This window comes from Neoarius graeffei, chromosome 13 (assembly GCF_027579695.1).
Source record: "Neoarius graeffei isolate fNeoGra1 chromosome 13, fNeoGra1.pri, whole genome shotgun sequence".
Lineage (NCBI taxonomy): Eukaryota > Metazoa > Chordata > Actinopteri > Siluriformes > Ariidae > Neoarius > Neoarius graeffei.
In genome coordinates, this window is record NC_083581.1 from 42,058,878 (window position 1) to 42,082,313 (window position 23,436).

A 23,436-nucleotide genomic window follows, 5' to 3' on the forward strand; every position below is an offset into this window, starting at 1 on the left:
ATAGATATGTACTCACACACACACACACACATTCAACCCCATTACCAGAAAAGTTGGTATATTTTCCAAAATGTAATTAAAAACAAAAATCTGTGATTTGTTAATTCGTGTGATAATTTAACTGACAAAAGTACAAAGAAAAGGTTTTCAATAGTTTTACTGTCCAACTTAATTTTAAATATAAACAAAGTTAGAATTTGATGCCTGCAACACACTCAAAAAAGTTGGGATAGAGGTATTATTACTGTTATATTACATCACCTTTCTTTTTAATAACACTTTTTAATCATGTAGGAACTGAGGATACTAATTGTTGCAGTATTACAATTGGAATTTTTGTCCATTCTTGCTTGATACAAAACTTCAGCTGCTCAACAGTCTGTGGTCGCCACTTTCTGATTCTCCTCTTTTTGATGTCATATATATATTCTCAGTAGGAGACAGATCTGGACTGGCAGCAGACCAGTCAAGCACATGCACTCTGTGTCTACGAAGCTACGCTGTTGTAGCCCATGTAGAATGAGGCGTGGCATTGTCCTGCTGAAATAAGCATCAACTTCCCGGGAAGAGACATTGCCTTGGTAAATATGTCTCTCTCTAAACAATATATGCTCCAATATATCAATGGTACCTTCACACATACGCAACTCCTCCATGCCGTGGGCACTGATGCACCCCCATACCATCACAGATGCTGGCTTTTGCACCTTTCTCTGATAACAAACTGTATGGTCGTGTTCAACTTTGGCACTGAGAATTCAAGTTCAGTTTTCCCGAAAACAAACTGAAATGTACACTCATCTAACCACAGCACATGTTTCTACTGTCTTTCAGTCCATGTGACATGAGTTCGGGCCCAGAGAAATCGACATTCTTTTTGCATAGAATTGATGAATGGTTTCCTCCATGGCGAGCTATATATGTACAGTGGTTCTTGAAAGTTTGTGAATCCTTTAGAATTTTCTATATTTCTGCATAAATATGACCTAAAACATCATCAGATTTTCACACAAGTCTTAAAAGTAGATAAAGAGAACCCAGTTAAACAAATGAGACAAAAATATTATACTTGGTAATTTATTTATTGAGGAAAATGATCCAATATTACATATCTGTGAGTGGCAAAAGTATGTGACCCTTTGCTTTCAGTATCTGGTGTGACCCCCTTGTGCAGCAATAACTGCAACTAAACATTTCCGGTAACTGTTGATCAGTCCTGCACACCGGCTTGGAGGAATTTTAGCCCATTCCTCCATACAGAACAACTTCAACTCTGGGATGTTGGTGGGTTTCCTCACATGAACTGCTCGCTTCAGGACCTTCTACAACATTTTGATTGGATTAAGGTCAGGACTTTGACTTGGCCATTCCAAAATATTAACTTTATTCTTCTTTAACCATTCTTTGGTAGAACGACTTGTGTGCTTAGGGTCATTGCTTTGCTGCATGACCCACCTTCTCTTGAGATTCAATTCATGGACAGGTGTCCAGACATTTTCCTTTAGAATTCGCGGGTATAATTCAGAATTCATTGTTCCATCAATGATGGCAAGCCGTCCTGGCCCAGATGTAGCAAAACAGGCCCAAACCATGATACTACCACCATCATGTTTCACAGATGCGATAAGGTTCTTATGCTGGAATGCAGTGTTTTCCTTTCTCCAAACATAACGCTTCTCATTTAAACCAAAAATTTCTAATTTCCTCTTGTCCATCCACAAAACATTTTTCCAATAGCCTTCTGGCTTGTCCATGTGATCTTTAGCAAACTGCAGATGAGCAGCAATGTTCTTTTTGGAGAGCAGTGGCTTTCTCCTTGCAACCCTGCCATGCACACCATTGTTGTTCAGTGTTCTCCTGATGGTGGACTCATGAACATTAAAATTAGCCAATGTGAGAGAGGCCTTCAATTGCCTAGAAGTTACCCTGGGGTCCTTTGTGACCTCACCGACTGTTACACGCCTTGTTCTTGGAGTGATCTTTGTTGGTCAACCACTCCTGGGAAGGGTAACAGTGGTCCTGGATTTCCTCCATTTGTACACAATCTGTCTGACTGTGGATTGGTGGAGTCCAAACTCTTTAGAGATGGTTTTATAACCTTTTCCAGTCTGATGAGCATCAACAATGCTTTTTCTGAGATCCTCAGAAATCTCTTTTGTTCGTGCCATGATACACTTCCACAAACATGTTGTGAAGATCAGACTTTGATAGATCCCTGTTTTTTAAATAAAACAAGGTGCCCCACTCACACCTAATTGTCAATGATTGAAAACACCTGACTCTAATTTCACCTTCAAATTAACTGCTAATCCTAGAGGTTCACATACTTTTGCCACTCACAGATATGTAATATTGAATCATTTTCCTTAATAAATAATGACCAAGTACAATATTTTTGTCTAATTTGTTTAACTGGGTTCTCTTTGTCTACTTTTAGGACTTGTGTGAAAATCTGATAATGTTTTAGGTCATATTTATGCAGAAATATAGAAATTCTAAAGGGTCCACAAACTTTCAAGCAACACTGTATTTCAAGCATTTTTTTTGTTTTAATTTTAATGATTCAAGCTAATAGCTCATGAAAACCAGAAATCCAGTATCTCTAATTATTAGAATATTTCCTAAGATCAATCAACACAGGATGTACAATACAGAAATGTCAAACATCTGAAAAGTATGTTCATTTATACACTCCAGACTTGGTTGGGGCTTGTTTACCACAAATTACTGAATCAGTGTGGCATGGCATGGAGGCAATCAGCTGCTGAGGTGTTAGTGAGGCCCAGGTTGCTTTGATAGCGGCCTTCAGTTCATCTTTATTTTTGGGTTGCTCATCTTCCTCTTGACAATACCTCATAGATTCTTGATGGGGTTCAGTTTAGGTGAGTTGGCTGTCCAATCAAGCACAGTAATATCATGATCAGCAAACTATTTGGAAGTAGTTTTGGCACTGTGGGAAGGTGCTAAGTCCTGCTAGAAAAGGACATTGACATCTCCATAAAGCTTGTCAGCAGATGGAGCATGAAGCGCTCTAAAATCCCCTTGTCGACAGCTGCATTGACTTTGGCCTTGATAAAACACAGTGGACCAACAGCAGTAGATGACATGACACCCTAAATCATCACAGACTGCGGAAACTTCACACTGGACTTCAAACACCTTGGATTCTATTCCTCTCCACTCTTCCACCACTCTAGGACCTTGATTTCCAACTGAAATGGAAAATTTACTTTCATCTGAAAAGAGGACTTTGGACCACTGAGCAACTCTCTAGTTCTTTTTCTCCTTAGCCCTGGTAAAATGCTTCTGACATTGTCTCTGGTTCAGGAGTGGCTTGATATTAGTAATGCGACAGTTGTAGCCCCTTTTCTGAAGATGTCTGTGCATGGTGGCTTTTGATGCACTGACACCAGCTTCAGTCCACTCCTTGTGAAGCTCTCCCAAGTTCTTGATTTGACTTTTCTTGACAATCCTTTCAAGACCGCAGTCTTTTTTATTGCTTGTGCACCTTTTCCAGCCAGCGTTTTCAGCAATGACCTTCTGTGCCTTACCCTCCCTGTGGAGGGAGTCGATGATCATCTTCTGGATGACTGTTAAGTCAGCAGTCTTCCCCATGATTGTGGTTGCATGGACTGAATTAGACCGAGAGATACACAATATTTATACTGTTTTACTCAAACTCGAAATTAAATATTATCATATTTTGAGATTTTTTTTAATGCAGTAGGCCAGAATTATCAAAATTAAAATGGAAAAATGATTGAAACATTTTATTTTACGTGTACTGAGTCTAGAATATATTAAATTTTTACTTTCTTAAATAATTGATGAAAAATATTGAACTTTTTCCACAATATTCTAATTGTTTGAAATGCACTGGTATGTTTAATTTTGACCCTGTGTTGATTTTCAGTAAACCCAAATTAAATGATGAAAAGTTGTGCACCAAATTATTTTACTTTTTATTAAAGATGTATGTTCAACAATCATTCTGCCACAGAAAAAGAACAGTTCAAAGAAATAATTGAAAGCCTAATATTGCCATGATATTCATGTCCCTGTGTCTAAACAAAGTTTACCATCTCATGAAATCTTTAGTTAGCACTGGAAGCTTCCAGTGAAGAAAAAAAATCCCAATGTTTTTTTCCAGCACAGTTGGCTGGAAAGATTCAACGCTTTATGAAGCAATGGATGTAAAATATGGATATATAAAGGGGGAAAGGGACATTTGAAATCACATTTACCTTTTATTTGTCTTTCATGAAAACAAAATCAGTTCACTTAAATTCAACACATTTTACTGTTACACTATCAAAAGATTTGAAAATGACTCATTATAGACCCACAGTGCTCTCATTCTTAATTCTTTTTAACTGTTAAACAGAGAGAGACTATTGAGAGAGATTAGCAAAAAAAATGTCTCAGTTGAAAAGGATGGAGGAGAGCAGAGGGATGAGCATGAGGAGGAAACTGAGTATGAAGCTCTCAGCAGTATTACACTGATTTCCCTCACAACACTGCACATTTTTTAATCCCAACATTTGCTGGAGTGTATTTGAGTTACAAACACTTTTGGTTGCACATCCTTCCATAGGTCCAAGTGCATTATCTGAGAGAGAGAGAGAGAGAGAGAGAGAGAGAGAGAGAGAGAGAGAGAGAGAGATTTACCTCATTAACTTTATGAGAGCAAAAAGAGTGAATGTTCATAGCTGCTATAAGGTAAGAACAGGCAGTAACTTGTTTCACAAACATTAAATGTAACTATAAACAGATAAAAAGTTGTTGTGGTGTAAAACATATATTTTATTCTGTAACTGAGAAAATATTATATCAGTTTGGAATTTTTTGAGTATATTTTGTGGAAGTTGTACCTGTTGCAATAATGCAGCGATCTTCATTTCCTATATATTCCATAATTTCTGTGAGAAAACAGCAGATTAACATGCATTAGCTGCTAAATATGTCATTTTTGAGAAAAATACATTCAGTATGTATATTTGCAGAACTGTTTATTGTTGTCACTCACTAGAGATTAATGATGTGTGTAATTTTCACCTAAATTTTTGCTGCAGTGACCTCCCTGACAATCCAATGTACAGTTCCCTCCAGCACAAGTGTAACACATCAGTCCACTGGGAGCCTGATTCATTTGAGCTTAACACACAACCCAACAAATAGATGAACATATTTTCAACAAGCCATGTTATTCCTGTAATGTTTCAAGTCTATATGAAACTGAAACAAACCTGATTTTCTCATCTGCACAGCATTTTTGAAGTATTATGAATGATATATTTGATATTACTAATTATTGTTGTCTCTGAAAGACGAGTCACTCAGTTAGTACACTTATCTATGCAGTGTTGCTATCCATACTGAAGAAAAAATAGAAGTGAATATTTGGGAAATTTGATAAAACTGTCAAATTTTCAGAAGTGTTTTATTAAAATTAGTTCAGCTGTTGAACTGAAAATATTAAACACAAAGGTTTACTTGCCTACATTTTTAAAAAAGGTTTCTTCGATTGCCCATGTGTGAGAACTCAATAAATGCTTTATACATAGAACTCTAGAGTAGTTATTTCTGATCAAAAATGGTCCCAAGTGGAAGCTAGGGACCTTTAATTATCTCTTAATGAACAAATGCTGTTATTTTGTTGAGTTCTAGATTGTGATTGGTTAGAAGGTTTTGATTAATTTTATATAACAGCAGCTCTTACGTATGGGCGCTGTGTGAGATGGCTGCCTCTCCAGTAGCTCTGTAGTTTTTAGCTCTTTAAACCTCTTTTTTCCACCTTTTTTTTACTTTTCTGCTCTTCTTACGAAGACATAGTGTGTTTTACTATATAACATGGATATACTTAACTTTAACACACAACCAGGAGCCAGTTTTCTCACTTATTCGAGAGAGGAGCTGCTGGCCCTGAAAACAATGGGACGAGCTGGGATACGACACCCCATCCTGGCGGAGCTGAGGAGGAAATCCAGGGGCTGCAAGGCTGGAGCTAAGCTAAAGGCTAGGCTAGCGGACAACCGGCGGCGCTACAAACCATCCATTCCCTCCGTTATCATGGGGAATGTGAACTCGCTGCCGAATAAAGTCGACAAGCTTTCCGCTCTGAACAACCAGTGGATTTACCGGGAGAGCAGCTTGTTTATCTTTACGGAGACATGGCTAACACACCTTGTACCGGATGCTAACATGGACCTGCGGGGATTCACTGCTGTGAGAGCCGACAGAGACACTAACACATGCGGGAAAAGCAAAGGTGGGGGACTCATCATTTATGTGAACAATCGCTGGTGTAACCCGGGACATATCTCCATAAAGACAGTTTTATGTTGCTCGGACTTGGAGCTGCTCGCCGTTAGCCTGCGGCCATATTATCTGCCAAGGGAGTTCAGTCACATGATCACCATCTGTGTTTACATCCCTCTGAAGGCAGATGCAGTCGCTGCATGTGAGAGGATTCACTCTGTCACAGCAAGGCTGCAGACACAGCACCCTGAGGCATTTATCATCATTTCTGGGGAATTTAATCATGTTACTTTGGACTCTACTTTGGCTGCTTTTTACCAGGCTGTGGATTGTCCAACAAGGAACAACAGGACAATTGACTTGCTGTATGCTAATGTGAGGGATGCATACAGAGTCACACCCCTCCCCCACTAGGGAAGTCTGACCACAACCTGGTTCTTCTACAGCCGAAGTACACCCCCTGGTTCAAAGGCAGCCTGCAACAACTAGCTCCATCAGGAGGTGGTCCCCTGAAATGGAAGATGCCCTCAGGGACTGTTATGACATCACAGACTGGGATGTGCTGCTTAGCCCACACTGTGAGGACATAGAGGGGCTGACACACTGTCTGACGGATTACCTTAACTTCTGTGCAGACGTGGTCTCCCCCGCTAAGACTGTACGGTGTTACCCTAATAACAAGCCATGGGTAACACAAGAAGTCAAACCTGTCCTCAACAAGAAGAAGGCCGTCTTCAGGAGCAGGGATAGGGAGGCAATGAAAGCAGTACAGCAGGAGGTAAAACGCTGCATGAGGGAAGCTAAGGACAGCTACAGGAGAAAGGTGGAGCAGAAGTTGAAGGAGAATAGCATGAGGGAGGTCTGGGAAGGTGTGAAAACCATCACAGGCCACAATACAAAGACCAGAGTCGTTGAGGGGACAGTGGAGAGGGCGAATGAATTGAATGACTTTTTCAATCGGTTTAACCAGCCCACGTCCCCCCCAAACTCTCCCTCACTGCAGCCATCTCTCCTTCTTCCCTCAACACACCTCCCCCCAGTCATCACAGCAGCCCCCTCCTCCCCCTCCTCAACACAGACTCCTCCATACATTACTGCAGACCAGGTCAGAGGTCAACTGAGGAAGCTTCACCCCAGGAAAGCAGCAGGCCCGGATAAGGTGTGTCCCCAACTACTGAAGACCTGTGCTGCTGAACTGGGTGAACCACTCCAACGCATCTTCAACCTCAGCCTGCAGCTGGGGAGAGTGCCAACCCTCTGGAAGACATCATGTATCATTCCAGTTCCCAAAAAGAATCGGCCCAGCGAGCTGAACGACTACCAACTGGTGGCACTCACTTCACATCTGATGAAAATGTTGGAGCAGCTCTTCCTCAGCCCCCTCAGACTCCAGGTACAACATGCCCAGGACTGTCTGCAGTTTGCGTACTGGGCAGGTGTTGGTGTGGAAGACGCCATCCTCTACCTGCTATACCAAGCCCACTCGCATCTGGATAAGGGAAATGGCACAGTGAGGATCCTCTCCTTGGACTTCTCGAGTGCCTTCAACACCATCCAGCCCCTATTGCTTCAGGACAAACTGAACAGGATGTGAGTGGACCCCTGCCTGGTCACCTGGATCTCCATCTACCTCACTGACAGGCTGCAGTACATCAGGCTGAAGGACATCACGTCTGACACTGTGATTAGCAGCACCAGAGCACCCCAGGGCACGGTGCTGGCCTCTCTTCTCTTCACCCTGTACACCGCGGACTTCTGCTACAACTCGGAGCTGTGTCACATTCAGAAGTTTGCCGATGACACAGCCATCATTGGGTGTATCAGTGACGACAGAGAGGAGGAGTATAGGAGCCTGGTGAGGGACTTTGCTGTGTGGTGCAACAGGAACCATCTGCAGCTCAATACCTCGAAGACCAAGGAGTTGGTCATTGACTTTGGGAGGTCCAGACCAAGGTTACGACCAGTTCTGATCGAGGGAGTTGAGGTGGAGGCTGTGGATTCCTACAAGTACCTCGGGCTGTGGCTGGACAGCAAGCTGGACTGGACTTGCAACACCAATCACTTATACAGGAAGGGACAGAGCAGGCTATACTTCCTTAGAAGGCTGCGGTGCTTTAACATCTGCAGGAAACTCCTGTGGATGTTCTATCAGTCTGTGGTCGTCAGTGTCCTGTTTTACACTGTGGTGTGCTGGGGGGGGCAGCACATCCAAGAAGGACACATCCAGGCTGGACAAACTGATCAGGCGGCCTGGCTCTGTGGTTGGCATGAAGCTGGACTCTCTGGTGACGGTGGCAGAGAATAGGTCTATGGATAAACTATTGAACATCATGGACGATGCCAGTCACCCTCTGCACACCCTCATCGGCAACCAGAGGAGCCTGTTCAGTGACAGAATGCTCCTTCCCAAGTGCAGGACGAACAGACTCAAAAACTCCTTTGTCCCTCATGCCATCCCAGATAGCAGAGGGTCGTTGATTCGACGTGGAATCATCGGCATGTTCTTCGACCTATACGCCGTCGAATCACCGTCGATCACCGATGTTGATTCAACACCGCTTTGCTCATACGAGTTTCCGTTGAAACGACGTTGAAAAGTGGCTGGTGGTCGACAGAGAATAGACCCCCTTTCACCCTTTATTCAACTACGTATTTCGGTCGATTTATAGTTGAATTTTCGGCGATGATTCATCCAACTTTACTTCCTGTTTTATGTACAACAGGAAGGCTACAAATTAAGCAAAACAGGCTAAATTAAACTAGCTAACAATAAAGCATCGGAGCTCTTGCCTAGGATGAACACACATTACTTCAACCATGAAGGTGAACATTTATATCAATGTGCGTAGGCTACGTCCTGTTTTATGTACAACAGGATATAAAAAATGCATGCACCAATGCACCCCTCCTAATGTTTGTCAAGCTATGTAATAAGGCATACATTTTACCATTTATAAGGAACAGAACACACGAACAAGTTCTTAGAAACATTTTTGGATTTATTTACAAATGTACAATTTTGTAGCCTACTCCTGCGGCGCAGACACCTGTACATGGAAACAGAAAAACATAACCGAAATTAATTTGATGCAGCATTGACAAAGAAAGTCAGCAGTAGGCTATTGAGGTATTTCACCTGACGTCACAGGGTCACGTGACGCCCCGGTGTCCGCCGTTTTGGACGGCAAGCTAGCTAATGTCAACAACAGTAGCTGGTATGTTACTGTAGCAATGTTTACGTTCAGTCATTTGGATGACTGTTAAAACCTTTCAGTCTCAAGTTTTTCCTTTACTGGACTTACTAGTTTACTCAGCCAGCCAGCCCCGGAGCTCAAGCAAGCTAGCTAGCTAGCGCCAGCCAGCCAGCCCCGGAGCTCAAGCTAGCGCCAGCCAGCCCGCCCCGGAGCTCAAGCTAGCGCCAGCCAGCCCCGGAGCTCAAGCTAGCGCCAGCCAGCCCCGGAGCTCAAGCTAGCGCCAGCCAGCCCCGGAGCTCAAGCTAGCGCCAGCCAGCCCCGGAGCTCAAGCTAGCGCCAGCCAGCCCCGGAGCTCAAGCTAGCGCCAGCCAGCCCCGGAGCTCAAGCTAGCGCCAGCCAGCCCCGGAGCTCAAGCTAGCGCCAGCCAGCCCCGGAGCTCAAGCTAGCGCCAGCCAGCCCCGGAGCTCAAGCTAGCGCCAGCCAGCCCTGGAGCTCAAGCTAGCGCCAGCCAGCCCCGGCGCTCTAGCTAGCGCCAGCCAGACCCGGAGCTCAAGCTAGCTAGCTAGCGCCAGCCAGCCAGCCAGCCAGCCAGCCCCAGAGCGCGCTCAGTAAACTAGTAAATACAGTAAAGGAAAAACTTATAACGGGCCATGTCTCAACAGACTAAGAAGTTATTTCAATGACATTTAATAACATTTTGTTTATCCTGAGGACCGAAAGTAAATGAAAATGTGAACAAACCTTAGCTGTCAGTGAACAGTCCTGGTGGAAGCAGGTAAACGTCGTTCTCTAAGCCTGCTAACCTCAATTTTTGCAAATACCTCTCCCTCTGCTCGCCCTGTAAATGCCCTACGTCGCTGGATAGTGAAGGTGTTTTCTGCATCTCGCTCCTTTTTCTTTTATGTTTTTCGTTTGTCGCCTTCCTCGCATTCAAACTGATTCGAGCCGTGCCGTCCAAAATGGCAGCGTCACATGACTTGGTCACGTGAGTGAAATACCTCAATTGGTTTCAAAATGAAATGCCACCCTACATCACGTCTCCTCATTCCTCCCTCTCTCTCTGGCGCATATTTCAGCCACTTCTTCATGGCGTCACTGAAATTGGCGCGCGTGCTCCCTGGCAGCTGCTTTTGTAGAGCATCTGAAAGAAAAAGAACAAAACATTGAGAATTTGCATGGTGATAATTGTTTAAGTTTGAGTTGGGAAGACTATGTCACACTCTAGTGGTAGGTGGCAAGTAATGGCACTAGTACAGAAAATATATGTAAAAATCAGAAACCATAGGTGTGAATCTTGTGACAATTAAAACGGGATTTAAAAATAATAATAGTAGTAATTTCCCCATTGACAAAGCGGAAATAGAAATGCCACTACCAAACCGTTCGTCACTCAGTCAGCCTCCCTGGACTTGCCTGCACACCTGCTTTTTGGCGCCTGGTAAGGCACCTGGTAAGTTTCTTAATCCTTTGCATCTTTCACAATATGTTTGTCATTGTCATTATAATCGTAATGTTACAGTTAGTGAAGGAGTTGTTAAAGAACATTTAGAAGTAGTGTGCAAGTACTTGCGACAGCTTTCTATTTTACCCTCTTTTACAGCTTTGTGCACATGCATAACCTACCAAACAGGACATCATGCATTTTGGTGTCCTTAAAGGCAGTTTTTTCCCCCTTTCCAGCCCAGTTGAACTGGCTGGCCAAGCTGTTGTCCAGGAGGCTACGCAGCATCCGCCTCACCGTGACCCCTACATCAGTTCCGCCACAAAGGGCTAAGGTAGACACCTGATAGAATAAAATGTAGCATGAAGACAATGTGAAAGTATTCAGTGTTTATCATTGTTTCATTGATTCACAACGACATTAAATATTTGTGTTTCCTTTTGCAGGTGTTGCAGATGATTGGAAAAGAAAGGTAAGAATAAGTACCATCAGCTGCTTTTGTTTGGCATTTTCCTTGACCAGGGCCTCTGCTGCCAAAAACTCCTCCATGGTGGAGAGTGGGAGCTTGGTAAGGGGTGATGTCTGGGGTGTGTCTTGTCTCCCCATCTCTCTCCTTTGGGCCCTGACCTCTTGCTCCAGCCTTCCTATCATCCCCTTCATCTCCCTGTTTTCCCCCTTCAGCGCCCTGATTTCCTCCCTCAGCTGGCCAAGGAGAGAGATCACGGTGCTGATGCCCATGTCTGTTAAGTAACACGAAACATTAGGACTTTTGTTACGCATTGCTTGTCATTTTTGAAAAGTGATTACAGTTGAGGACTCACCACGCAGCAACTCATTGTTCCCCTGTTGGGATGACAGAGGTGTGGCTGAAATATCAGAGTACAATTTAGTTCACTGCAGGGTGCTTAATTTAAATGTCTGTTCTAAATTGACAATTTTCATGTTGATTGATTTCCTCTTTGACTTACCATGGAAGCGGTGACGTGGCTGGGGTGAATCTGAAAAATTGTATGGTCAGTTGATCAGAACACATCTACATAGATGTTTGTTTTTTGTTTTGTTTTTTTTAGTCGTTTATGGCATAAATCAAGGCAATGTATAGTTACCATGGGTTAGTGGCTGACTGTGATGTAGGGGGCCTGGCGGGGTTTCTGACGACGGTAAATCTGAAAAATAGTAAGCAGTCAGTTTCCCTCCCTCAGCTGGCCAAGGAGAGAAATGACTGTGTTGATGGCCATGTCTGTTAAGTAACACCAAACATTAGGAGTTTTATTTCACATTGCTGGTAATTTATGACCAGTGAATACAGTTGTGGACTCACCACGCAGCAACTGATTGTTCACCTGTCGCAACGGCAGAGGTGAAGCTGAAATGTCAGAGAGTACAATTTTGTTCACATTTAGTTTAAAACACATCTACAGTACATAGACATTTTTTGTTTGTTTTTTTTCAGTCATTTATGGCATAAATCAAGGCAATGTATAGTTACCATGGGTTAGTGGCTGGCTGTTAAGTACAAGGCCTGGCGGGGTTTCTGACGGCAGTGAATCTGAAAAATAGTAAGCAGTCAGTTGATCAAAACATCTTCACTTACTTACTGGTATTTTAGTTTCTGGCATAAATAAAGGAAATGCATAGTTACCATGAGTTAATGGCTGGCTGTGAAGGAACTGGCTGGCTGGGTGTCTACTGGCTGACTGGGTGTCTAAAGACGGAAATGAAATCATTATTATTTCAGACAAGTTCTAGGTCTTCAGTAGAACAACAACAAGTGGTACAGATAGTCACCTTCATTAAGGGAGGGGAATTGCCACTCGCTGTCCAGCTGAGTGGCGTCAATAGATGGTGGCCTCCTCCCCTTACGCCTTGGTTGTGCCTCCTCCTCGCTGTCCTCCTCAAAATACCTTTTGTTTGGACTTTAAAATAAACACAGGACCTTACTGCCACAGCTCAAAACACAAACGAAACTGTACTTGAACTTATAACTGCAAGTTGTGATTTAAAAAGAATTTTTACCGTCTTTTCCTGGGCCCCATCTCACCATCAGACTGCAGGTCTGCTGTAAGGCAGCCTTCCTCCAGCGATCGGTTGAGGCAAGACCTGGCTTTGGCAAAGGTGGCTGAAAGGGAAGGCAGTCTTAATGATATTGGCTTAATGCAATATTGAAGTATTGTCATTGGTTTAATGAAGTAGCTATGCAGCTCACCACAGGTTGTCAGCACCCTGATTTTTGGGTGGAATTGCCATCCTTGTCCCGGGGGGATGGAGTTCATGGCGGCCTTCTCAGCTTTTTGGCCACTATAGGGTGGCCAGTAGCCAGTAGCGGCTGGCTTTTGTAAAAGTGAGGGAGGAAGGAATGCTTGGTTGAAGGTCACGGGCCCCAATGCGACCGCACCTGCAGTTACACGCACGGGTTGAGTTGATAATAGTTGAAAAACCTATCATTTTAACGGGGTGTGTACACTTTTTATAGCTGCTGTACACATTACTTTCAGGTGCTCAACACATCTTTCTCTTTCAAAATTCTCTCAAAATCTTCCGTATTTAATGAAGCAAACCTGGCGGCCATGTTTGTAGCTCAGCCCATGGAAGGGTTTTGCAAGCAAAACATTCACCACGTCCTCTGTTTCCATTACTTTATTCGTAGAATATCTATAACATAGTCAATCCACTTCCACCTCGCCGTTCTCACTCTGACTGCCCAAGTGCCCGAGTCACCGGATCTAGAAGTTAAGTTTGATAAGATAACCCCTCCCCCCAGGCAGCTAAGGCCTCTACTTATTGGTTCATTGCGCAACTAGGGCTGCAGCCTATTGGTTGATATTTTGTAGCACTTGTCAGATCTCTTAGCTAGTCCCACCCTCTTAGAGGAGGATTTTCCTCCTCTCTCTCATTGAAGTCTATGTTAACCACGAGCCGCCAGTGCCGGAGACTGTTTGAATCGGAGTGAATGGGAGCCGAAGGGAGGAAGATCCTCCGTGCAGTAATTTCTAATAGCGAGCGATAGGGGGTGCTAATGTAATTTCACCCAGAGAAACGAATATAATGTACATGTCGTATTTGGCAGTAAAATAGTAATATTCAAGGACAGCAATTCATTAAATTGGTCAAGACAATTTCAACTTTTTATTCTTAGAATTTTTAAGGAGGATCTTCCTCCCTCTCCTCACTGGAGAAGCCACCTGTGCCAGTAGCATCCCACTTCTCCGTCCACCTCTACCACCCAGCTGAGTGGCACAACTGCTGCACTCTGGTCCTGGAATTCCACCAAGTTCCAAAGCTGTGCCATCTATAATAAAAATAATAATAAAACAAAGCACTCCATGGAAAGGATAGTTAGTGCCTGCCATCCAGCTGGAGTACTCCAGCTGTCCAGATTCTAATGTAAAAGTAAATGTGTTCTTTGTGTGTGTGTGTGTGTGTGTGTGTGTGTGTGTGTGTGTTTTTTTCTTTTTCTCCCCATATAGGTTTACGAATGGTGACGAAGAGGGATTGCCACAAAGGTCTCTCCATCTGGGAACAACACACATTTGCCCTGGACAACCTCAAGCTAGTCAACGTTAAGGCAGCTGTCTATGCCAAATACTCTGTAGCAGCCAATGCTTTTGGAGGGGCAAGGATAGTGGAAATATGACTCCCTCCTCTTGAATTTCATGTAAACCACAAAGACAGAGTCACAATGTTTAATTATGTTTTTCACCATTACGATTTCATTTTTAATCACTAGGCAATCATCGCCCTGCTTTGAAGAAAAACAGAAATCATTGAAATGCACTTTTTTAAATTGCTGGCCGGAACTTAAGTGTTGGGGTAATGGGCCCTCCTGGTGTGGGTGTAACAGCTGTGGTTGTGTAGGTGGTGGTGGAACTAAACGAACTGGCTCCTCTGAAAGGCGTTTGACAACCTGTTGTAAAGGTTGAGATGGCTTGCGTAGCATTTTTTTTAGTTTACCCAAATAATTCTCGTAAGGAAAGGATGAGATGTTGTCTAGGGAACCATACAGGCGGTACTCATGTGTCAGATGTATTGTTTGATGTACGCTAAACACAATCTCGTCTTTACCATACACCTCTCCAAAATGCTTCACAAAAGCCATTAACAATTTTTCGCAAAAACAAACCATACTTTCAGAAATGTTTGGTGTGAGTAGCAAAAACATGGCCACAGAAAACAACATGAAGTTTTCATAGAGATCTTGTGGAAGAATGTCCCTCAGAACTACTGGCCCACTGTAAATCATAAATTGCCGCAGCTCTGCCGCTTTCCACCTATCAATTTCGGCGAGTTCACGGGGTTTTCGTGCAAATTCAGCTGGAGTATAGGGACGAAGCTGTATCAACTTTTCAGAGATGGCTTTAATGGCTCTTGTAGGCTGCCTTGTGGAGTTTTTCCCCCTCATCCAAAAATGTATCAACTTTTTCGTAACGCCTAGGCAACATAAATGCATGTAATCTATTGGGAAGGCAGACACCATTTTCACCAGACCAGTCAGAGGACTTCTGTTGATGTGGTGGTCCTCATCTACCATATTTTCAAACTCCTCATCTGACCTTAGCCTAACATCAGTGTCTGGATACGTCATTTTTTTCTGCCAAATACCAGTCTGATAGCACTTATCGCATCCGGAGTACCCATTATGGCATTTAATTTGTTTTACAAATGCTCGAGCAGGAGCATCACAAATGAAGGATGAAATGGCCACCCTCAGCTTTCTACCTCCAAATGTTACCCCACTGCAAAGCAGAGCAGATAGGTCTTTAACAAACTGCGTCAGATAATCAAACACATTGGAGGGTTTTCCAGGGCCACAAAAGATGCCAACTAAAAACGGTGTTCTGGTGTAATCGCAATCAATCAGTGCCAAAATAGGCCAAAACTGAAGCTTGGTGCTTTTGAAAATAGGGAGACCATCGATGTTAAATTGAAGTCTTATTGTTTGAATAACATCTGGTAAATGGATGGTGCTTAATTTGGACAAAATTCCCTTTGCCAAGCCAAAATGGTAGTATTCCCCATTACCTACAGTCTGTAATGGTACTGCAGGCTTAGTGCCCAATAAGATCCGAGCATCCTGGGGCAGTTCAGGGTGGCTTGTTCTCAAAATGGTCAACAGCGCAGTAATGGCAATCAAAGGCACAGAGAATGATGCAGCCCAGTGTTTTAATTTTTGGTGAAGCCCTGACTCTTCAAAAGAGTCACCATCAATATGACTGTCACCCTCTGAAGACATGCTACTGCTGTCAGACTCTGCATCACTGCACCCTCCCAACTCAACAGAATCTCCACCATCCTCATCTAAACCCATTGATGATGCAGGCCTGGGAGAGACTGGAGGAGCAAGAGAGACTGGAGGAGCAAGAGAGACTGGAGGAGCATGATTACGCAGAGCTGACTCAAAATCAGACAGAATCTGCCTTTCTAACATTTCAGTAGCCTTCAAAACACGTCTTCTTTTTGACCAATAAGAAGCCATATTCTCTCCCCTAAAGAAATAAATGACTGCAGTACCTTTTGAGGGAATGTCGTGGTAGTGGTCTTCAGGTTCCATTGAGGTAAACATAGGGGGGGACAAAGACAACATTTACGTCATTACATTTGAAATAACCTTACACACACACACACACACACACACACACACACACACACACACACACACAGGTCAAACAATTGTTTTACAGAAAGTTCTGTTTTAACACCAACAATGTTTTAATGCTTGGATTAATGTTGTAATGGCTGCGACCCATCGGCCTACAGTGTTACAAAACTTAGAGTTTAAATCTAGCATGTAGGCCTAGGTTGCATGTTGTTTTGAGCTGACCTGTTCGTTTGTGTAGCCATGGCGGCCATGAACTTCAAAGATTATCCAGGCTACTTCTGTAGTGACCACTTTGTTTGAGGTACCACGAACGAAATTGCTTATATTCCCTCAACTCATACAAGAAACATGCAGAAACAATGCATCTGCATGTTTGTTTCAAGTGGACACACGCACGCACACACACATTTACGCCATTACATTTGAAATTACCTTACACACACACACACACACACACACACACACACACACACACACACACACACAGATCAAACAATTGTTTTATAGAAAGTTCTGTTTTAATACCAACAATGTTTTAATGCCTGGATTCATGTTGTAATGGCTGCGACCCATAGGCCTACAGTGTTACAAAGCCCAGCCCCCACAAGCTAGGTGTAGGCTAGCTACCGGTTATAACCGCGGCCTGTATACTCGATTGAAATGCTTTTTTTTCCAAGACCACAACTATGACCAGTTTTCGGCTAAACAATGCATCTGCATGTTTATTGTATGAATTGAGGGAATATAAGCAAAGTTGGTCGTGGTACCTCAAAGAAAGGTCACTACAAAAGCGTTGGTAGCCTGGATAATGTTTAAAGTTCATGGCCGTGACCCAAACACAAAGCCGCTACACAAAATAACAGGTCGGCTCACAACGACATGCAACCTAGGCCTATGGCGTAGGCGATATGACTGAAGTTCATCTTCTTAAACTGCTTGAAATTGTATTTAAAATTCCCTTTACTAATAGCGACTGAATAATGGTACGTACCAGATGTCCAGGGATGAATGAAAAAGTAGCGTCTATCAGCAGGCCGATCCACAAGAGAGTCGCGTTCCAACTAGTGTTGAAGTTAACCTGCAGCCAGTATACAGTAACGCAAATGACGTCATGCAGTAAACAACGGTGCATTATGGGATAGCATGGGTCATCCAACGACATCGCAATAGGCCTGCCCTTCTTTTTAAATCATGCCTTGAAATCAACAAACTGTAAAAAAAAAAAAAAAACTTTCATAGAAGGTCAAATATTGCTGAGTTCAGACAGTAGACCTAAATTGGTTTTATTCCTTTTTTCATCATTTACTTATCGTTTACTTGCCATTATCACTTAGCCTATATAGGCCTACTTATATCATTTACTCGTGTCTATGTGTAAGTAGCATAAGACAGACACACACTAGTGGCAATTTATATTCTGAGCAATCCTACCAATGTTGAAAACTGGCCGGCAAAAGTGACGATGGTTCAACGTCGTATATTCAACCTTCTCTGACGGTCGACAGATCAACCTTTACCCACGTTGATTCAACGGTGATAAATCAACCCTCTCAGACGGCGGAGAAATCGACGTTTCACGGCGCCGTTTCAACGTTGATTTTCTGACGTACGACGGAAACCGACCATTCTGACCAAAACTCTACGTCGTTTCAACGACCCTCTGCTATCGGGGATCAGACTGTACAGCTCCTCTCTGGGGGGGAGGAGGGGTAACAGGAGGACAGAGGACGGGAAGGAACAGTAGCCTAGCCTAACAATAAGCAATACCGGACAATGTGCAATATAATGTGCAATATAATGTGCAATATCTCTCCTGCCACCCCCCCCTTTTTTTTCTCTCCCCCCTCCTTTCCCCCTTCCCCATATCTTATTCTTTTTATATTTGTATATGTAAATAATTTATTGTAATTTATCTAGAAGTTTTCTCTATTTATTTTCTCTGTTTATCTGTTATGATGCTGCTGGAATCTTAATTTCCCTGAGGGAACCCGCCCAAAGGCATCAATAAAGTTTTATCTAATCTAATTGTTAGGACTTGGACTGTTTTGTCCTCTAGAGGCCGCTGTTATTTCCTTTTCGTGTCATGTTTATTTTGGCCTCTAGAGGCCGCCACTGTTCCTGTGTTTTGTGTTTTTGTTAATTGCCTGTTTAGTCCTAATTATCTTCACCTGTGTCCTTAATTAGTTTGTGTATTTATACCCCTGAGTTCAGTCCTCTTGTCACGGAGTCTTTGTGCTGTTATGTTTATCTCCAGTTTCCTTTGTACTGTGTTCTTTGTTTTGCACTTTGCTTTTCTTTTGGATTTAGTAGTGACTGTGTTTTGTGGATCTTCTGAGCTTTTGCATTTTTGCCTTTTTCTTTTTGGACTTTTGGATTATACTCTTTGTTTTTTTTTTTGCCCTGGATTGTATATAGTGTACATAGTATAAATAAACCTTTTGATACTTTTTCTACTTTTGCCTCACGCCTCTGGATTTGAGTCATCCCCCTGGTGGCCTAGTGGGGGTTTGCTGGATCATCACACCAACAAACCAGGTTCGAATCCCAGCAAAACACTAATCTAATCTACAGTAGTGCAGCTGCAAATCACAGGTCTATATAAATATTCTCGTTCTAATATATTATTGTTCTACAGTAGTTGCTCATTCAGCTGTGACTATGATTCGCCATGGCTTACAATTGCATGTGTACATTGAAAAGTTTAAAAAAAAAATTAAATCAGATTTTCAGTGTTCATCTTCCTATTACAAGCTCTTGGTTCTACCTGGCAGTGTCTCCTTGTTGCAGAGGTTGGTAGTGCAACACTCTGTATTGATGTTAGCTGTTTCGTCAGATGTACACTCCCATTGACACACTCTGTATCAAGCATGCAGTGCTTTTAAAGTGAGGTTCATAGACACATCACCTGCAAAAGACAGTTTAATAAAGATCATGGTTTTTCTCATGCAGATTCTTGAAGTGTACTGATATTTCTTTCTGATGATTTTCTTCTTACTTGTCATTACAGTGGTGGTCATGCTGCCACACTGAAATGGACAAAGTGCCATCGTGTTTTCACAACTTCCTGATAAATTAGGTATGCACTGATAACACTGCAGTGCCAGTGCTAGAGGATAATGTCAAATCAGCACAATAATACAGTTACATTATGGTTATAACTGACAGCTTCAGAACAGACATTTATCTGAATGAACCCTTTATCACTGTTGCCAGTTAAATTGACCATCAACCTGTCCTTACAGAGGGGGAACAGGACAGGAAGACAGGGATAAACGAAAAGGAAACATAACATGAGAGATAAGGAAAAAAAAAGACCCCCCCCCCCCCCCACTATGCTCCTGTCAGGAGTACAGTGTGGGAACATTTAAAAAAACTTTTGCACATAAGCACACAATAACACAAGTACACTTTAAACATGGGACTTGGGGGGGGGGGGGGAAGAGGGGCAATCAGGGGTGGGGGTGATGGGGAGGAGGTAGAGGTAACCCAGCGTAAGCAAGCAGCCGTCCGCTCCTGCAGCCATGAAGGCGCTGGTCATGCACCCGCTTGTCACACTGGGGATGAAAATGGCAACCACGGAAAGTTGGAGGAGGAATGCGAGAGCGTCTCCCAGCAGTGACCTTCGGGGGGAAATGTTGCCTCAGCAATGGCCTTAACCGAGGCCGGTGCTGTCTCAGGGAGCCGAATGTCGATAAGATATAAATTGTTTGGTCTTTCCAGACGCAGTCTTTGCACGTCCACACCGCTCATCCATATCTGTCCATTCTGTTCAAATTGGTCTCTGAAAAACTTACTCCTTGCAAAGCCAAAAGCTTCTCCAAGATAACAACCATATTGTGGTTCAAGTTTTGAAAATCCACAGTCTGAGTGCCAACAGCTTTGCCCACTGCTCCAATCATATTGGGCAGCTTTGTGGGGCTTTGAACAGCTGTCACCGTTGTCTGATTTCCTCGATATACCAGGGCAATGCCTAATCCAATCAGCAAAAGTCCTGTAATCATGATTCCGAATACGTAGATATCTTCAATATCCTCCACAGAAAGAATCGCCAGGCACACGACTCACCACCGCTCCCACGTGTCCATCGTGTAGCCAGCTGCAAACGTTCCGGCAGGACAGGCGGGTTCCCCTGAACCCAGGCTTCTCATTGAGAAAACTGTGTCAATTTCGTTAGGAGACCAGTTTATCAATTCCATGCTTTTTTTTTTTTAGTTTAGTTGTAGAAAGTAATGCGGGAAGAGTCTCTTCAAAAAGTACAGCAGACAAGACAAGACAAAGAAGCACAAGCGGGGAAAAAAAGGAGGGAGAGGGAGAGCAGACAATGCGACCGCCTTCCGTGGAAGCACGGAGAGAAAAGATCTTATTATGCTATGATAACAAAAAAATTCTACAGCAGCTGATTTCTTCACTGTGAACAATGTCCCTTGTTTATTTGATCTTAAAGTATGTTTCATATTTAATGTAGATATTACTTTATTAATATTTGGTTTAGAAAACAACTACAGCTAAATATCAGCATTTAAACAAATATCAATGTACCTGTAGAGAAAAGCAGGCAGCTGAGTATTAGTGTGACTTTCAGCTCCATTGCTGAAGGAGTCATGAACATGAAATGATGAAGGGAGTAGCTTAGGTTTGATATAAACATGTTGAAGGAGGTGTGGTTTCCTCATTCACTGTTAAACATCTTTAGATATGTTTTCCTCTTAACATTTAGTTCTAATGCCTTCAACTCATAATTTTAATGCCTCACAAAGATTTATAGATTTTATTTCCCTAATGGCATATAAGAGAAGTGGGGAAAATACATTCAACCTGTACAGATGTTTTGTATCAAGTGCTCTTAACAGCATTTCAATTTTGTAAAATAATAATTATTAATTTCAAAAAATGCTTTCCAAAAACAGCAAATGACACAATGAGTTGGGTAGAATTTTTTTAAACATTAAACTATAGAGCTTTTAGTATTTGTATTTCCCTGTTAACAAGCTTAATGGTATTTCAAATGTTTTTACATGTCAATAATAATAATAATAATAATAATTTAAAGATATTTTCCCTTGATAGCAAAGGACAGAGATTTTGGTAAAGAGGTTTTATATATACAGCACCCTTCATGATTATTGCCTCCCTTGTAAAGCTTAGTAAATAGGGTTAGAAAAAAAAGGTGAAGTCGCTTCATCTCACATTGAAAAATGAGAAAAATACAACCTTCAACTGATATAAATTTATTCAGAGAAAGCCAAATCCCTCATCAAGAATTTTTTTAAACATTAAACTATAGAGCTTTTAGTATTTGTATTTCCCTGTTAACAAGCTTAATGGTATTTCAAATGTTTTTACATGTCAATAATAATAAAAATAATAATAATAATCATAATTTAAAGATATTTTCCCTTGATAGCAAAGGACAGAGATTTGGGTAAAGAGGTTTTATATATACAGCACCCTTCATGATTATTGCCTCCCTTGTAAAGCTTAGTAAATAGGGTTAGAAAAAAAAGGTGAAGTCGCTTCATCTCACATTGAAAAATGAGAAAAATACAACCTTCAACTGATATAAATTTATTCAGAGAAAGCCAAATCCCTCATCAAGAAATAATTATCTTCAACAAAAACACATGTACCACTATTATTGGCACCCTTCCATTCAATACTTTGTACAACCTCACTTTGCCAGTAAAACAGCACTGAGTTTTCTCCGATAACATTTTATAAAATTGGAGATACAGACAAGGGCATCTGAGACCATTCCTCTTTACACAATCTCGCCAGATCATCCAGGGTCCGAGGCTCTCTCTTGTGCGCTCTACTCTTCAGCTCATCCCACAGGTTTTCAGTGGGGTTCAAGTCAGGGGACTGAGATGGCCATGTTAGCAACTTGATTCTGTGGTCAGTGAACCATTTTTGTGTTGATTTGGACATATGCTTCAGATCATTGTCCTGCTGGAAGATCCAGTGATGACCCAGTTTTAGTTTCCTGGCAGAGGCAGACAGATTTTGATTTAAAATGTCCTGGTATTTCAGAGTCCATGATGCCATGTACCCTAAGCAGGTTTCCAGGGCCTTTGGAGGAAAAATAGCCCCAAAACATCACAGAACTTCCAACATATTTTACAGTTGGGATTGGGTTCTTTTCATTATAGCCATCCTTCTTTTTATGCCAAACCCACCTCAAGTGTTTATTGACAAACACGCTCCATTTTTGTTACATCAGACCATAAAACACAGTTCCAGTCAAATTTGTAGTAGTGTTTTGCAAACTTTAGGTGCTTACGGTACATTTGTGGTTAACTGACAGCAAAGGCTTTTTTTTTCTGGCAGACCTTCCAAATAATCTGTTGGCCTGGAGGTGATCTCTGATAGTGATTTTGGAGACTTGGAAACCCCAAGATTTTACTTTTTCTTTTAATTCACCAGCAGTGATCCATGCACTGTAAAACCCGACAAGGTCACTGAGCTCAAATTTTATTGAAACTGATTACGTAAAAATTTGAGGTAAGTAACTTAAATTTTTTAAGGTAAGATTTCTTAAAAATTACACTATAGTTACACTTAATTGTAATTTTTAAGAAATCTTACCTTAAATTTAATTTACTTACCTCAAATTTTTACGTAATCGGTTTCAATAAAATTTGAGCTCAGTGACCTTGTCGGGTTTTACAGTGTGGGGATTTTTTTGCCTCTTTTCCCATCCTCCTCACTATAGGTGGGAGCAAAATAAAATTGAATTCTCTTCCAGGTGAGTTTGTAACACTTCCAGTTGCTGTCCACTTTTTATTATTGCCCTAACAGTAGAAATGGACATTTTCAGATGAGTAGCTATTTTTATAACCATTCCCTGACTTATGAAGGTCAACACACTTCTTCCTCATTTGGTTTGTGTGCTCTCTTATCTTTCCCATGCTGATGGATGACTAAGGGAATTTGGCATCTGTGTCACCTCA

The 23,436-nt window shown here is 42.2% G+C and overlaps 1 long non-coding RNA gene across 1 annotated transcript; it reads right to left on the minus strand.

Annotated features, from left to right (window-relative positions):
- Nucleotides 1-11,861: 11,861 nt before the first annotated feature.
- LOC132896112 (uncharacterized) lies at nucleotides 11,862-13,188 on the minus strand. Its single transcript, XR_009655936.1, has 8 exons — nucleotides 13,100-13,188; nucleotides 12,935-13,012; nucleotides 12,682-12,809; nucleotides 12,536-12,598; nucleotides 12,383-12,442; nucleotides 12,215-12,259; nucleotides 12,000-12,059; nucleotides 11,862-11,891 (listed from the first exon to the last, which is right to left on the minus strand). It is a non-coding gene; the product is annotated as an uncharacterized LOC132896112 (long non-coding RNA).
- Nucleotides 13,189-23,436: the final 10,248 nt, after the last annotated feature.